The sequence below is a fragment of the Bos grunniens genome, chromosome 7 (genome assembly GCF_055505025.1).
Source record: "Bos grunniens cultivar Pamir isolate PY7600 chromosome 7, Bosgru_T2T1.0, whole genome shotgun sequence".
In the NCBI taxonomy this organism is placed as follows: Eukaryota; Metazoa; Chordata; class Mammalia; order Artiodactyla; family Bovidae; genus Bos; species Bos grunniens.
Genome location: NC_141171.1, coordinates 26,116,547 through 26,133,932, shown reverse-complemented (window position 1 = coordinate 26,133,932; position 17,386 = coordinate 26,116,547). Strand labels below are relative to the sequence as shown.

Below are 17,386 nucleotides of genomic sequence, written 5' to 3'. Positions count from 1 at the left end.
AACTACTTCTCTCAAGTATTTGGTTGCAGTTCTGGCTGCTGCAAAGTCTCCCTTGTGTCTAGTCAATTTAATTCTCCAAGTTTCTTGGCAGTAAATTCTTTTTGTATTTAAACTGGTCTTAGTGGTTTGCAAATAAGACTATACATAGGGATTAGCACTAGGGAGTGCTTTGATTCCTGTATTTCCCATCTTTTAGAGTTAAAAATTATTCTAGAAAGGTTATCAGACTCTTCACCTTCCTACCACCACACACATAGGTGTACCTATTTCTGGGTTAAACACTCATCTGGTTTTGGATCCAATTCTCTCTCAGCATCTCAGAATCTCAACTACTCACTGCCCTCTCACTAAATCCTTCCTGTCAACATTTCAATATGATCCCAGTTATATAAAATGGTTTGCCCTGAGCCCACATGCCTGTGTAGCTATTGCTACATCTCACAGTTTACCAACCAGGAGGCCAGAGAACTCTGCGTCCCAAGAACAGGTTCTAGGTTTGTCAAGAGATTCTGAAGGTTATAAATATTTACAGTATCAACAATAAGCATTTGGTGAATTAGAATCTCTAGGAATAGGACCAAGACGCCCATTTTTAACTTTTCATACCAGAACTCAAAGTAATTAAGTCTAAAAAATTGCATCTTAATTTCTGGAAATTTTTCCACCATTTTTCAGGTACTGCTTCTCTTTCATTCTCTCTTCTTTCTTTCTGGAGAACATGTTAGACTTACATTCAAGAAGAAATGATGGGACACAAGGGTTTCCAGAAGAGGCAAACTTGGAACCGAGTGTCTGGAGCGCTTGTGGAAGCCATTCCCGTTGAACATAAGCTCGTAGACCAAAATCACAAAACACAAATCACTATGTTTCTTAAGCTTTCTTCTATATTTCCCATCCCATCACTTCTGTAAATTCTCAAGAATCCCAAGATTGTCTATCAATGTACTAAGTCTCTTATCTGCTATATCTGTTCCATAGTTATAACATACACATTTTTCAATGATCATAGTTTTTATTTTCAAATTTTTGCTTGGTTCTCTGGCATACTTTTTTTCTTTTTCTCTATAATGGTTTATTCTTGTCATAAGATTTTCAAACTTATTTTTGAACATTAAAAACCCTTTGATTGCTCTATTATCAATAATTCCTGGGTATGAGTTCTTCTATTTGTTGTGTACACGGACGTCCTCTCTCTCGTTGCAGTAAGTCAACTTCTGTGCTTTGCAATTTCACCAGGGAGCATCCCAGCTTCAGTGGGAATGACTTCAATGGGAGCTCCAAACACTCAGTTTCAAGTTTGCCTCTTGGAACTCATTATTTCTGAACCATGTACAAAATATTTGTGGCTAACAGCTTCTGCATGAGAAGATAAGTGTGAATCAGAATCACACAGCATACATGGATGCTGGATTTGAGGTCCATATTTCTCCAGACTATCTCTTTGACACCCATTTCCTACATTCTTGCATCGTCCCTGAGTTGGTAGGTATGTAGCTTTAGCCATTTTTCCCAATTGAAAAGCCCCTTCTAGCTTAAGGGAAGAAGAGCCTCATTCTAGCTCCTTACTGTGCACAAGCGTTACAAGGTTTGACTATTTCTAACTGACAATGACAACTCCCACCCCTAAAGTTTATGTCTGTTTCATTTCCACTCCTGTTCAAGATCAGTTGCTTTGACTTCCCATTGCAATTTTCAGACCCAGATATTTCACTTTTCTGATTTGGAACTTTCTATATGTGTTTTTATATCTGTAATGTATTTTTCTGTGTTAACCATATGACTTGAGTGGCAAGAACGTGTCCCCGGTTCAATCTGTCATCTTGATCCAGTCTGGATTGCTATTTTAACAAGCTCACTAGGTAATTCTTACCAACGCTAAAGTTTGGGTGTCAGACATCACACCTGAGTCACTGCATTATGGAATCTGATACTTCCGTTTCCACCAATGCCCCCACCCCAAACCACCCCACAAACACAGAGTCAATCACTTGAAGTATTGCTTCCTAAATATTTTTGTCTTCCTGTTACTCCTTAGTTCATTAGGGCCACTGAAATGCTTTTCTACTGAAATCCCTGTATCTACACATTCTCCCTTAAAACTCTACTCACCTCAGGCCATGAGGGTGATCTATAGCTTGCATTTGTCCAAGCCTAAAATTCTTTCATTCTTTGGAAGATAAAACCCAAATTTCCCAGAACGACATAACAGATTATCCATAATCCAGCCTGTCCTTCATGGTTTTAACTTGATATCTTGAGCTTGACTTCATGAGGATTTCCATATAGACAATGTTTATGAACCTCAGTCTTGTAAATAATGGAATGCCCTTTTTATGTACCCCTTTCTTCCTAACTTATCTCATTCCTATTCATGTTTTAAAGATTCAGTTAAGGCAACGTATCTTCTAGGCAACTGTCTTTGGCCCTCCAGGCAGGGTAAAGGGTCCCTCCTCTGTACTCCCAAAGGATCCTATACATACTCTGTCACAAACCTTATATTGAAACTTTGTTGTATATGTTTCTCTCATAAGACAAGAGCTTCTGAAGAGAGGAGATGATGTTTCATCTTTGCACCTACAGCGTCTGGTTTAGACTGGTACTTAGTAGATAATGTTTGTGGAAGTAAATTATTATTGATGATCTCAGAAAGCCAGCTTTTTCTAATGAGCTTCATTCTTTCTTAAACTTTTATCTACTTTGGAACATTTAACCTGGTCAGAAAAATATGTTCTCAAAAGTCTTAGACCAAAAAGTTTTCCAGTAGCTTATGTACTTGGAAAATTGGGATTAGTCCAGGAGAAACATTCAACCCTTGTTGATAGGCTCTTTGGCTCTCCCAGGTTGATAGAAATGCCACCTCTTGTATAATTTCTTATCTAATTTACAGTTTTTTCCCTCATTTACTCTATCACAGAAGATAGTAATTACAATCACATTGGAAAATAAAGAGATTGAGAAAAGAATAGAGAAGAGACTAGTTATCTTTTTTTCTCTCCTTAAAATTATGTAGTGTGACTCCAGTTTCAGACAGAAAAAAGTAAACAGAAGCAATACAAATGACTATATTTTATATAGTCGTTTATAGACTATCTAGTAACTATACCACACATTAAGCCTTTTTTAGATAGTTTAAGTTTCCTCCTTTTCATATACTGGAATTCACTGAATTACTTTGAGGTCATATATGGTATTCCCCACCCCCACCCCCAATAATGCACAAAAATTAGGCTAGCCAGCAAAGATTTTTGATGCGTTTTGTGCCACAAAAATGACGTTTCTTTTTCTTTTCTGCTGTGCGCATGTGTGTGTGTGTGTGTGTGTGTGTGTAAGTGCACACTGGGATTATCAAGGGATTTAAGAAGCACGGTTTCCTTTAAAAAAAAAATCTTGAAGGACTTTTTAAAAAAGAAAAATAAATGATAACTTTTAAACTGAAAAAAGGAGATTTTCATAAAGTGTCCTTTTCATAGCATCTGTTCCCCACCTCACCGTGAATATTTGAGGCTCAAAGCACTTAATCAGGATGAGTTCATTCATCCACATGTAAACCCTGAGGTGATTTTAAAAATTCCATGTGTCATTAGAGTATGAGTATCAAGGCACTCGCCTCAGATTACTGTGTTGTGAACAGACTTAGGAACAGAACTTAGAATTTTCCTGTAAGATTTCTTTGAAGCTTACGAAAGTTGATGAAATAACTTTGAACAATGCAATGAGTGTGAAAGCAGGTACAGGAATTTTCCTTAGCTTTTATAACTTGCGAAGGATTTCAAGGGAGCTCAGAAACCCGAAGAACTGGGGTGTTTTTTTCCAAGTCTGGCAGGAGGGAGTACTGGAGCGCTGAATGGCTTGGTGTCTTTGGTACTTTCCTGTCTTCACATTTACCCTAAGAAAGGAAGCCAACGCACTTCATAAATTCCTTAAGTGAAGTGCCATAGGGTAGCGTGATTTCCAAAACCAGACACTCCTTTGTTCCAATCGGTTGGAACTAGTCCCTTTCTTTCTACAGCTGAAACTGGTCAACTAAAAAAAAATAGCAGATGTTATGTGGACTGAACCCCATGGAAACCTTCCCATCTTCAGCTTACAGTAGTTGGGGCTGTCCCAATTCCCCAACTCACATTACTGCCTGGCCTCAGGAATATGAGCACAAAAATGTCCGTAGGACACTCATACTGTCTTTGTGGCCAGCATCTGGCTCCTGTCTTAGATTCTCCTTTGGTCAGTCCACACAGATGTTACCGTCAGAAGCAACCAGAAAGCTTAAAAACCAGATTACCAACCTCACACCCACACTGTCTCCCATTCTGATTGAGTGGAAGTGGAGAGAGATTTGAGCTGATGTACTTTTTTGAAAGCTCCTCAGCTAGACATGATATGTAGATGTCAACCTGTAGAGCAGAAAGGGAAGCCCTAACAGCCCCTTTTCAAAAGGGCAGATGAAACAGAGAGGCTCATCACTAAATTAGCTTGTCTGATAAGCATCTGTTCTTCTGAACTTCTTTTCTAACAATCACTATCAAAATTTACCTATTTCTTAGGTTACTGCATTCTTGAGCTATATCTGCTTGGTGATCCCAGGCCTCTTTGTCTGTCAGTGGGGTTTTGCATTTCCTAACAGTTGTAAGTCATATTGGGAGTACTAGTGATCTTTCCTTTAGATAAAAAAAAAAAAGGATCAAGGCCCTATGTCTGACATAAAAGAAATGCCTAATTTAGACATCTGTGATAGAAATTGTCTTACCAAAATCATTTAAGAATATATACAATATTATGAAGTAATTAGCCTCCAATTAAAATAAAATTTAAAGAAAAGAATATATGAGATAGCTTCTAAATGAATTTTTACTTTGGGACCAATGTTCTTGGTTGACAACAAACAGTAAACATTTTTGGTAAATGAACATGCAATTTATAATTAAAAGTTTCAGCTTATCTAGGAAAGACAAGTAGTGTAATTACTGTACCACTATGATGGCTATTTCAAGAAATGTCTTCCACGTAAGAGTCAAGAGGTGCCACAACATGTGTCTTTCAGTGGATGAATGGACAAACAAAACTGAATACACATGTACTAGGGAATATTATTCAGTCCAAGAGGATGGAAATTCTGACACATGCTACAACATGGATGAACCTTGAGAACGTATGCTAAGTGAAATAAGTCAGTAAGAAAAAGACAAATATTGTGTAATTCCACTTAGTCAAATTCATAGGAACAGAAACTAGGAGGGGAAAATGGTTGTACGAGTCTCAGTTTTGCTAAATAAAAAGGTTCTGGAGATTGGTTGCACAACAATATACATATATTTAGCACTTCTGAGCTGCACATCTAGAATGGTTATAATAATAAATTTTATGCCATGTGTGTTTTCCACAATTAAAAGGAAAAAAAACCTTCAGTTGAAAAGCCAGGTGCATCTGTGACTCAATAATTGATACTATTAGTTTAGAAAAGGCATATAGAGTTGTAATTAGAGAAAGCAGATGTCAGTTTTCACTTCCACACATGATATTTGAGCAAAATTAGAGCATATTATTCAATCTACTCATTCTTTTTCTGTTTAGGCCACACCACTCAGCTTGTGGGATCTTAGTTCCCAGACCAGGGATTGAACCCTGATCCTTAGCCTTGAAAGCACCTTGAAAATGCTAACCACTGGACCACCAGGGAAGGCCTTATTCATTCTTTTAGATCATCAAGAAGTATTTACTTGTTATGAACCTCCTGAACTTCAGTTTCACAGAACCTTGACTGATATTCATTCTTAACTGCGAGCTGGGGGGGAATCAGATTCAGTCCAGGGTGTCACAAGAATGCATTTCTGGGGCTATGACATTTCCAGATCTCGTGATCTTCCGTGAAGCCAATGTTGTCCTCACTATTACTAAGGATGACCCGGAAGTTCAAGTCTAAAGGAGCATTGATCAAATATGGCTCCTGTGGGTTTTTCTGGGTCAGGACCAGAATAGACAACTCACCATTTGTCTAACTTGAGAAATCTTAACCTGTTGCTGATGAACATCTCATCTGATTATCCCTAAATCTTACAATCAATCTCAGACTCTGGAAAGTGTGACACCACAAGTTTCTACAAAAAGATGAGGCAAGTAGCTTTAAGCCCAGTTCACCCATTCCCCTCCCTATTCATTATCCTTATCTATCTCACAGACAAGGGTGTGTTGATGGGAACAGGCTTAGAGGTCTACCAGACAGGACTCCAAGACTAAGACTACTTAGACTCCCGTTTGGAAGTTTAGATTCATGTGCTATCTTTTCACTGCTAGCTTTCTTAATGGAATTAGAGGAAGTACCTTGCTAGAGAGTGAAATGAGAGAGACAAACTCTTGAGTCCAACAAAACCAAGGAACAGTCTGTATCTGATGACTTGTCTTACAGCAGAGACATTTGTCTAAACTTGTTAAAGTATGCAGTCTGAAACTTGCAAATATCTACATAGCAAAAGTTCCCATCACTGCCACACCTTCCCCCAGAACCCCCGCCTTGAGTCTTTGCATAATTATTCACAGTGCCTCTTTCAGTGGGTTATGCCTTTGCAACATCATGTTGCATGCATAAAAGTTAATTAATATACATCAGATTCTGAAATTAAACTTTTGTTTTAAGTACTATTGAAAGTAACTATACATGAATCCAAATAGCCTATCTCACCATCTATGACATGTGGCCTCATGACATGAACGAGATAGCTTTTCTAAATAATAGAGGACAAGGCCAAAAAAGTTTAACTAAAATTACAGCTAGAATATAAGGAGTGAAACTAAATTTAGGTTACAAATATTGCCTAATGTTTCCCCAAATGCTCAATCACCTTCATAGAGCAGGACTGACACCTTTAGTATGGAAGTTTTCTGGTGTGGCAAACCACTGCTATTTCTTGGGGGTCTTCTTTAAAGGTTTATGAGATAGGTTGCCCTTGTGGTCAAGAACAGAAACTGCACAAAAACCCGAAGGGAGAAACTAAGCTGATGATCTCAGATTGAAAAGTTTTAGCTAGAGAAAGCAAAGAAAACTTCTGTTGCAGTATTGGAAGCATGGGTTTTCTTGTCATCAAATACACAGACTACAATGTCACCAATACTAGATAAAAGGTCATCTATCACCCATGCATCATCAGTACACATTCACAAGATATCAAGAATATGAACAGAATTGAGGAGGGGACTGTGAAATGTCTTTGCAAAGATACCCTCAAAGTGACCTTGCATTGCAGCTCTTGGACAAATGAACTCCAAAGCACTTCAGTTTTGATCGCTGGGTTATATCTACAGTTATCAAGATAGTATGTTTGAAATTTATTTGAGTATCAACAGTTTAGGGACTTCCCTGGTGGTCCAGTGGATAAGACTCCATACTTCTAGTGTGGGGGACACAGGTTCAATCCCTAGTCAGGTAACTAAGATTCCCCATGCCACACAGTGTGGCCAAAAAAAAAAAAAATCTTATCCCAACATTCCTATATTAAGCTGGCTCAAAATACCCAACTCCTCAAATGGTCTTCAAACCAGTCTTTACCATATTATTGCTCTTCCCCATGGCTCAGCAGGTAAAGAATCTGCCTGCAACGCAGGAGACACAGGAGACGTGGGTTCAATCCCTGAGTCAAGAAGATCTCTTGGAGAAGGACATGGCAACCCACTTCAGTATTCTTGCCTGGGAAAACCCATAGACAGAGGAGCCTGGCGGGCTACAGTCCAAAGGGTCACAAGGAGTCAGACACGACTGAGCAACTGAGTATGTACATCAACTGTACATACCTACAGCCTCTTGAGGAACTCGATTTTTCTAACTGAAGGCTAGGACACAATTTTAGTGACTCCTGGTATCCTCTTTGAGTTTGTTTTACATGTGATTTCCTCTTTATTATCGTGGATAGCTAAGAAGGAACTGAGAAGAGGAAAATCAAGAAAAGAGAATGCTCAGTGAGCAATAATTACTGAACTATTAGACGCTGCCTGAGGTTTTAGATGAAACCTTTTGCTGCTGCTGCTACTAAGTCGCTTCAGTCATGTCCAACTCTGTGCAACCCCAGAGATGGCAGCCCACCAGGCTCCCCTGTCCCTAGGACTCTCCAGGCAAGAACACTGGAGTGGGTTGCCATTTCCTTCTCCAATGCATGAAAGTGAAAAGTCAAAGTGAAGTTGCTCAGTCGTGTCTGACTCTTAGTGACCTCATGAACTGCAACCTCCCAGGCTCCTCCATCCATGGGATTTTCCAGGCAAGAGTACTGGAGTGGGGTGCAATTACGATGAGACCTTTTAGGTCTCAGCAAATGTGAATGAAGATCATTGATTCTGTTGTCACTTCCTAACAACTGCTTCATTAATTTATTCTCGCCACTTGAATTTGTATTGTTTGACCAATTTAACATTCAAGAGAATCTTCCATTTCAAGTGAAAGAGTGGAAAAGACAAACCACGACTTGTGCTAGGAGTCAAGCTCAATGCTTTAATTCCTGGTGATTTCTCCATATGCATTTACATGCGCATAGTCAAATTAACTGTCAAACGTGGCTTGCAATAAGCCTCACTGGAAATTTTAGATTTTCTTTGGGAGAAACTTGACTTCAGATTCTTACTGTTTATGAAATTATTTTTGTTTCCAGACATAAACCAGATTAAACCAATTTAAAAATTAAAGACTAGACAAATTGCTTATTTAATTGCACCCATAGAATATTCAACCAATAGATATCACTGTAAAGCCCTTGCTTGATAATTCACTGACAAGGATCACCATCTCAGAGGTTCTACTTATAAAGAATGAAGATCCTAAAATAATCATAGCACTGTCAATACAATGCCACTCAGCAATTTACAAACATTCACCCATACACTTACTTTTAACATTATAAATATTACTACATTTTTATATGAGGTCAAATCCACTTCACCTTAAATTTCTGCTGTAAAGCTGTTTTAATTTTGCATTAAGAAAGCCACAGCTTTTTAAAACATTGTATTTTATGGGGAGAAAATACACATCACACAGAACTTCCTACTGTGGTGTGTTCTCTAATTTCTCTTAAACATTGTATAAAGTTATTTCATGTTATATGAGAATCATTTCTCCTCTTATGATAATTTCATTTGCTCTACTTAGATTTCCTTATGATGTGTTAAGTTGTCCTCACGGAGCCTATATTCCCTGTAATTTCACCACTCTTAGAGAAGAGTGGGGTTTCTGAAAGAAAGAGATGTTTCTTGGGAAGGTTAACTTAATTAGGTTCTTTACCACACAGAAAAACCCTTCAAGATGATATAAGCAATTTGGTGCTTCAGGATCTTAATTTTCTAGTCCACAAACACAGGCCTTTGCATTATGATTCAAGATAAGTCACAGATGGCCAATAGCTACCAATTTTTTTCCCAGAAGGCAGCTTTAGTCAATTCAAAAGGAGTGCTGAGCACTAGAAAATGAAACACGTATCTGCCCAATTACAAAGTCACTGCAGAGAAAAAGCTCTTCATTATTTTTATAATCATGTTGGAGGAGATTCGCAGCACTGTCATAAAGCAGATATAGGAATTCTTTTCCACCACCTGTATTCTCTGTCCCCTGGCTTCTGTGGTCTTCCATTACGCCTCTTTGCCAATGCTACCAACACTTGTAGAGGTGGGGCTGACGAGCCGAAATTGCTTCACATACAGCTTTGGCCCCTTGGGCTTTCTCTGTCACCAAAGAGGGCTGGACTGAAACACAGCTTCCTAGCAGGCTCTGTTCGGTGTGACGATGCACTTTTCCCTCTGTTCTCAGGGTGTGATTTCGGATGGTAAGGCCCAAAAGTAGATTTGGCTTGAGCAAGCGCTGGCTACTTTTTCTTTTCATGATATCTACTGAACGCTCAATTTTGTTCTGTGCTGTGCTCAGCTAATGAAAACTTATTTATTGCACTGTAGGTTCTTCCTCAAAAATCTCAGTTGTCAGCCTGATTAATGTTTACTGGTAAGACTGTCGAGGCAGGGTTAGGCTCACATAAAGAAAGAATGTACAAGCAGTACTCGTTAATTTCAGAAATGGATTTGTTTGACTGAGTACAGATAGCCTGATGCTATATGAAAGCAAGTTGATTGGTCTAGCTTATTTCTTTGAAGTTAGCAGGATCTCAAGCACCTAAAAATTCTTCCTATCAAATGTAACTCTCATATCATATACAATTACCCTCATATATCATGTAAAATGGCAAGATTCCAGTACTTCGTGTTTCTGTATAAAGAGGCTTTTAAGGGAAAGTTGCCTATATAATGGACTTCCCTGGTGGCTCAGACGGTAAAGCATCTGTCTACAGTGTGGGAGACCTGGGTTTGATCCCTGGGTCAGGAAGATCCCCTGGAGAAGGAAATGGCACCCCACTCCAGTACTTGCCTGGAAAAATCCCATGGACAGAGGAGCCTGGTAGGCTACAGTCCATGGGGTCGAAAAGAGTCGGACTCGACTGAGCGCCTTCACTTTCACTTTGCCTATACAATGACTGCTATTTTTGACAGTGGACCTTAGGACTTGGGGATCTTGGTTACTGTTCCAGGTTCCGATCATGCACCCAATTCCCTGGCCCTTCAGCTTTTACAGCCAAAAAAAAAAAAAAAAATTCATGATAGAGTAGGAAAAACCACTGAGATGGAAAGTGCGAAAACCTGGCCTGGAGTCTTGATTTTTTCTATTTTATTAGCTGTGACTTTGGGCAAATTATGTCCTTTGACTCTGCTTCTACTTATGTAATTCTAAAATGCTAGAAGTGGGTCATTTGTTTTCAACTATTGCACCCAAATCTGTCATCTAAGTTTCAGTGATTCTACCTGATTTCCTTAATTGTACTGAGGGTGAGCCAATGGCTCAAATCTTCATGATCAGAAGTTAGACACTTCTCACTTTAAGAAATTCTAAGAGTTAGAATGGGCATCCTTGTCTTGTTCCTGATTTTAGAGGAAAGGCTTTCAGCTTTTCACCATTGAGTATGATGTCATCTGTGAGTTTGTCATAAATGGCCTTTATTATGTTGAGATATGTTCCATCTGAAACCACTTGGAGGAAAGCTTTTATCATGAATGAATGTTATATTTTGCTGAATACTTTTCTGTGTCTATTGAGATGATCTTGTGATTTTTATCCTTCCTTTTGTTAATGTGGTGTATTACACTGATTGACTTGCAAATTTGGAACCATCCTTGCATTTCTGGAATAAATCCCACTTGATCATGGTGTCATATTATATAGGTGATCAGTAAGTGTTAGCTTTTCTCTGGCACATTCTCAACAATGACCTTTAAACCACAGGAAGCATAGCTTACTATCTTTTAGGGAAACAAATCCCAACTTTTGGATAATTTTATTGTTAAAAATTTCTACCTTATCATTGGAATTTATGCCAAGATAAAGTTTTTCTCTATTTGGTATTTATTTTTACCTTCTCTTACATAAACACTTATTCCAGCATTTCTAGAAACTAGGACATCTACTGGCAAATTCCATCTCTGTCTCTAGTAATTTTTTTAGAGGGAAAGAAATGAGACTTGGCTAAAACTGTAGGTAAACTCTTCCCCAGTAGTGAGTCAAGATTTTTGTCTAATTACTGGGGTTTTGTTTTCTTTTTATTAGAAATTCCAAACCCTCTGGGTATGGGAAGCAAAATTAAAATGTATTCCTAAGCATGTTGTAACATAAAATAAGCTACTTAGAAAGGAAGGATACTGCAAAGAACTGAAAAGTATCAGCTATGATTTCTGATGTCTGACTCTCCTGACTTTTTATAAAGGTGGTCACGTGGGGCCTGGCTCTTGGTCAAGGTTGTAATGATGCCTAAGGGTTTGTGCATAAGCTAGTTCCCCTGCAAATGAAATAAGACTAAATTACACTTTGCATTTGTGATTTATCTTTCATTAAAAGTATTTTGTAAGAAAGATTCATCTGATTCACCCTTTGTCACTTCAGATAAATCAACAGAACATAATGATCACAATCTTCAGGGTCAATTTAGGATACACTGATGAGAATCACTAGGAGGGCTAAGAACAACATCCAACACAGATAGTCCTTAGTAGGGTTCATCAAGGAGAAGGCAATGGCACCCTACTCCAGTACTGTTGCCCGGAAAATCCCGTGGATGGAGGAGCCTGGTAGGCTGCAGTCCATGGGGTCGCTAAGAGTCAGACACAACTAAGCAACTTCACTTTCACTTTCCACTTTCATGCATTGGAGAAGGAAATGGCAACCCACTCCAGTGTTCTTGCCTGGAGAATCCCATGGACGGAGAAGCCTGGTAGGCTGCAGTCCATGGGGTCGTGCAGAGTCAGACACCACTGAAGCGATTTAGCAGCAGCAGCAGCAGCAGCAGCGTTCATCAAATCTTTCCTTTATTTCACAAGGTTCTCAAAAGATACCATGGCAACCCATGCTATAAAGGCCTTGCCATCACACTTCAGTGCTACTCTTTTATTACCAAGTCTGTTATATTGCCTTTCTTCTTCTACTCACTGTGACTATCTAAGGTCACCTTTACAAACCTAACAAATTAATGGTGCTCCTGATAAGTGAAGCTTCATGTTAGCATTGAAAAGGAAAATCAGCATCTGGAATCAAAAGACCTTGGTTCTAGTCAATTTAGCTATTTCCTTACTAAGAGGGCATGATTAGCTTTACTCAAGCTCTCTGAGACCTCAGCTTTCTCACCTACAAAACAGAGACACTAATACAGATGACAATTAGGTTTCATCAATGAGCAGTGCTGTTGGAAGTGCAGGTTAAGGATTAAGAAGCCATATATGCAACCCAGTGTGAAAGAATCCCCAAGTCAAAGGCTTGCCATAGAGTAGGAAGAAACATACATGGCACATATTTATCACTCTTGAACTTTTAAAATACTCACCTGAGGAAGTATAAATACAAAACAAAACAAGAGATGTGAAATTGATTTTTAAACTGAGTTATATCCAAATGCTACTATCATTTTTAATAGTTGCATTCTTAATGATGGGTTATTAGAAGAGAAATGAAAAGAGAAACCTACCTATACCTTCTGCATTCAGATCATTCTCTTATATGTTCTTGGTAGCAAGCATTTTATTAGTGGCCACCTGAAGATAAAGCCCATCTGTTACATCTGCTCTCTAAGTGAATAAAGGTGGGTTGGATGGGGTAGATTTCAAAGTGGGAAGAAGCTATGCTCTGGCAGGCCCAAAACAGAGATTCCATGGGAAGCAACAGGTCAGGCTTTAAAGTACCCTCATATCTTTCCAGGAAGGCAGCCACCTACTATACCTAGGCATCAGGCCAGCTCTGGCAGGAGATTGGATCAAAGCTATTTGCGTGTCTGTTTCAGGGCATTAAGTTTTGTCTACCCACACAAGGTGAGGAAGAGATCAATGCAATCATGCAGAAAACTTAATTTAGAGGAAGAAAAAGGAAGAGAAGAAAGACAAGACACAAGTCTTGCTTTCACAGAAGTATATTTTTTGTAAAGTGTGACAGAGTCATCTTTAGAGAAGATCCTTAGCATTTTAGTGGCTAGTTTAGACTATCCTTGGTATGTTTCAAGGAATAATGACAAAAACCAGACAGACATTCCACTTCATTACAAGCATAGCATTGGGCACTGTCATCTATGTGCTGTGTCATTTAATCCCCACCAACTCTGTGAAATGGCATCTAAGGTCTGGCGATGTCATGTCTGGCCTAATTTCTCATGGCCAAGAATTGACAAGGTCCAGCTTTAGAATTCAAGGCCATGATTCGAAGTGTGTGGAAAGACTAAGAAATTTTAAACCGTGCTGGCAACTCTGTGTTGTAACTCTTCTATAAATAGTTCCCTGATTATCCCTAAATCCCATTGACTTGGTATAATGTAAGCTATTCAGCAATGTGATATGGATAAATATTTCCTTTTCAAAACACTGCACAAATACATGATTTCCTCCCTCTGTCCACCCTGTAGGAGAAGTAGGAAAAGAGCAAGGTAATAGGAATTTATCTCTAAGCTATAAAGCCTTCCTATCCTTTCAGTAATCACCGAGGGGAGCTCCTAGTTACTAGGGAGACCATAACAGAGTGTAGTAGATTCAAGTACAACACTTGGGTTGCCTGGCTAGAGAATGCCAAAAAAGCAAAGGAAAATATTATTGTTACTGAAATCATTTGATGTCTATGACTAATAAAAAACATGTTGGCAAACTGAATTTTCAGAAATGCCCAAAGGGCTTAGTTCAAGCTGTGAATTAATAGCATACAGTAGTTCTGTCTGGATAAAAGAAAAAAAGACAACAACGCTAAACCATTTTAAAATTTATCTGAATAACCAAAAGATTCCACTAGAAATCTTAAGCAACCAATCTGGGTCCTTTATTCAACTTTTAATTGAAATTCCCTCTTCCCTTTCTTTTACAGCTAAATAATAATGTTACATGTTTTGAGTCACATAATTCTTGAATTCTGGGGGACCCACCAGCCTTCTTGGCCTTCTTAACCAACATCTCACAAATACCACAATTATCTCTTAAGTGTCCCTGACAGCTGTATTCACCTTAGAGACTTACGCAGGCTGAGGTGTCCATTCATCCAAGTGCTGTGCCCCAGGAGGACTGGTGGCAGCTAGGGGCAGATGGAGCTGGGGCTGAGTCAGACCTCCAATTACCTCTTGACCCAGGCCCCAGAGGTTACCATGGGCCTGCCTGAAGATGTTCATCCTGATTCTGCTTGATCGTGCCCAGAGCAGGAGGCCTTTGCTAGAACATATCCTATCTTGCTATGGATATAAGCTCTAACTGTTGGAGGGTGCTTTCTCATGCTGTGCCAAAATCTGCCTGCTCATGTTTTCTATCCATTGTTCCATACACTATCTCTGGAACAATACTGTTTGACTCAACTTCCTCTTGTCTTGAATAGCCCCTTAGATAACTGAAGTCAACCATCATAATTCCCTGATATACGGTCTTCTCCAAACTAAATATCCTCAGTTTCTTTCTCAGATCATAAGGCAAATATATAGACATTATAACAATAATAAGAGACAGAAAATATATAATCATCATAAGAGAACAACAAAAAGGTGGTCTGGAAATGAATTTTTTTTTTTTAAAGAGTTGTCTAACTGGAAAACTGAAAATTTTAAGTGATTTTGAGGAGAACTGTCTCTTTTCACTGAGTTCCTGCATGCTGTCCATCAGGCCATCCCGTCAGAATGGAAATGTAGCTTGCCAAAGCTTTTTCTTGGTGACACCATACCAGCTCCTAGTGATCAGCCATCAGTTCTCACTAACTTGCATTTATTTTTGCTTTGTTTATTTAGTGTCAATGCCCACTTTGAGAAAAGTTTCTGGAAGGATACTTATCTGCCTATGAATAGTTGTGACATAATTTCAGAATTTGAATACCATCTATTAAGAATTAAGGGAGGGATAATGTAAGGAAACAGAATCCTTAGTTATTTCTCCTCCCCAAGTTTTATTATGTAAAATTCCAAGCATACAGAACAGTTGATGTAATTTTATAGTAAACACCCATATTCTTCATAGCTAGACACTACAATTGACACTGTGTTATCTTCAATTTATCACTTATCTATCAGTTTCTTGATCCATCCATCAACCCCTCTTACTTTCTTACACATTTAAGAGCACTGTAAACAGTGCTTATCAGTACACTGAATTCCTGACACTTGAGCATGTATATTATTCAGTTCTTTTTTGATACTTTCATTAGCACTCTTTTCTGAATTCCTCCTACCATTCTTTCCCTCCTTCTCTCCACTTTCTTTTCTTACAGAAAAGAAAACTTCCTTTCTACACCGTACCTCCCACTTGCCATCCCCCAAAGTTCTAAATGGTAAAAGGAAATGTGAAAGATCTGAGCAGGGAACTGGTCTTGAAGCAGCATCAGGAAAGGTCCCTCCATAGGTGTGAGCACCATAGACTTGGGAGAGTTGAGGTTCTCTGAACAAGCTGATGCAAACCAACTTACAAGGGAGGGAGGTGTAGAGCAACAAGGCAACTGAATTTACTGTGAGAAACACAGCTATCAAATACTTAGGCATCTACATTGCTTCATCAGCTTGATTTCTCCCTGAACTAAGCTGCATAATACGCAAATTATGAAGGATTTGGGTGAACAGAGTCACAGAAAGAAAGCAAGGTCTTAGTGACACGGAGCAGAGATCTTATCAGCACTTTTAACAGCTAGCCAGCACCATGTCCTACACCAAAAGGATGCTTCATAATTAGTGCATTATGAAATGAGCACATGAATGCTAACTACCCCTCTAGTAGAATGGCTGTGGCTCAGGGCACCTCTCCCCTGGACAGGCTGAGCGAACTTTGCCCACGTCCGCTCTTCTAGGGCTCTTCAATGACGTTCCAAGACTACCATTCTCCTTTGAATGATGCATTTTCTTTTATCAGTTCATATGCCATTCATTAAGCTTCCAGGAAGTCCTAATCTTGAGGTCTATGACTATCTAATCCTGTCTTTGATAAACTGATTTTATTGGCTTTACTCTCAAAACAAAGAGTGATCTCCTGCTGCTTGAGTCTACTCTTTTTAAAGATCCGGGAACACTGTCTTCCCTGATGAGCAAAAACCATTACTCTCACTATCTCAAGATTTATGTCCGATAAGAAATGTTAGCCGTTTATTTTCTGGGCTTCCTAATTACCACCAGCCCACAAAGACTTGGCAAGGTGAGCTTTTCACTGGTAAGGCAGCACCACAAAAATGCCAACACAGCACTTTTCACAACAGATTCTCTGTAATCGCAGAGAAATGCAATTTTGACAAATCAATCCATTTTGAGAACCCTAAGTGGAGTTTCCTAGTCATACAGTCTCAACGGGAATCCTTTGGTTATATAACAACTTCTTAATGTAGTTTCTTCAAAGGTTTCAATGTCATAAATCAGATTATTTTATAGTAAGGAATTCCTGTCCTTGCTATTTCAATTTCTTGAAAAATATTCTTATCCCTGACCACTTTCTCTATATAGATACCATAGTAAATATCTATAAACATCAATATTTCATGGAAATGCTTTAGAGTTTATTTGGATGCAAACTCTAAGGTGAAAATGACAAGAGAATCAAGGCTATGACTATTTCCTGTGAGGCTACTTATAGACGAGGGAAAAAAAAAACAAACAGATGCTTTTTGGTGTTGGCACTTCAATGGTAAAATGACTAGGAAAAAAAAATCAGGTGCTTTTCGGTGTTGGCACTTCAATGGTAAAATGCAGACTGCCAACTAGAGTTCTTTTCTAACTGCCTCTCTATATAAGCAGCCAACACACAGGTTCAGATCCAGATAAAAACCCTTCAGTAGGGTGAAAGATACTATGATGCAGAGAGCAGACTTTTACTGTTGGTGGTTTCAGTGCTCTGACAGGAC

At 38.9% G+C, this 17,386-nt stretch overlaps 2 protein-coding genes across 49 annotated transcripts in view; one reads left to right on the top strand and one right to left on the bottom strand.

Moving 5' to 3' along the window:
• The window catches only part of LOC147368940 (uncharacterized), a 509,652-nt gene that overhangs the window by 338,655 nt on the left and 153,611 nt on the right, over window positions 1–17,386 (bottom strand). The window lies entirely within an intron of this gene.
• CCDC192 (coiled-coil domain containing 192) overlaps window positions 1–17,386 on the top strand; it is a 150,964-nt gene that overhangs the window by 129,838 nt on the left and 3,740 nt on the right. The gene's annotated exons all lie outside the window — the stretch shown is intronic.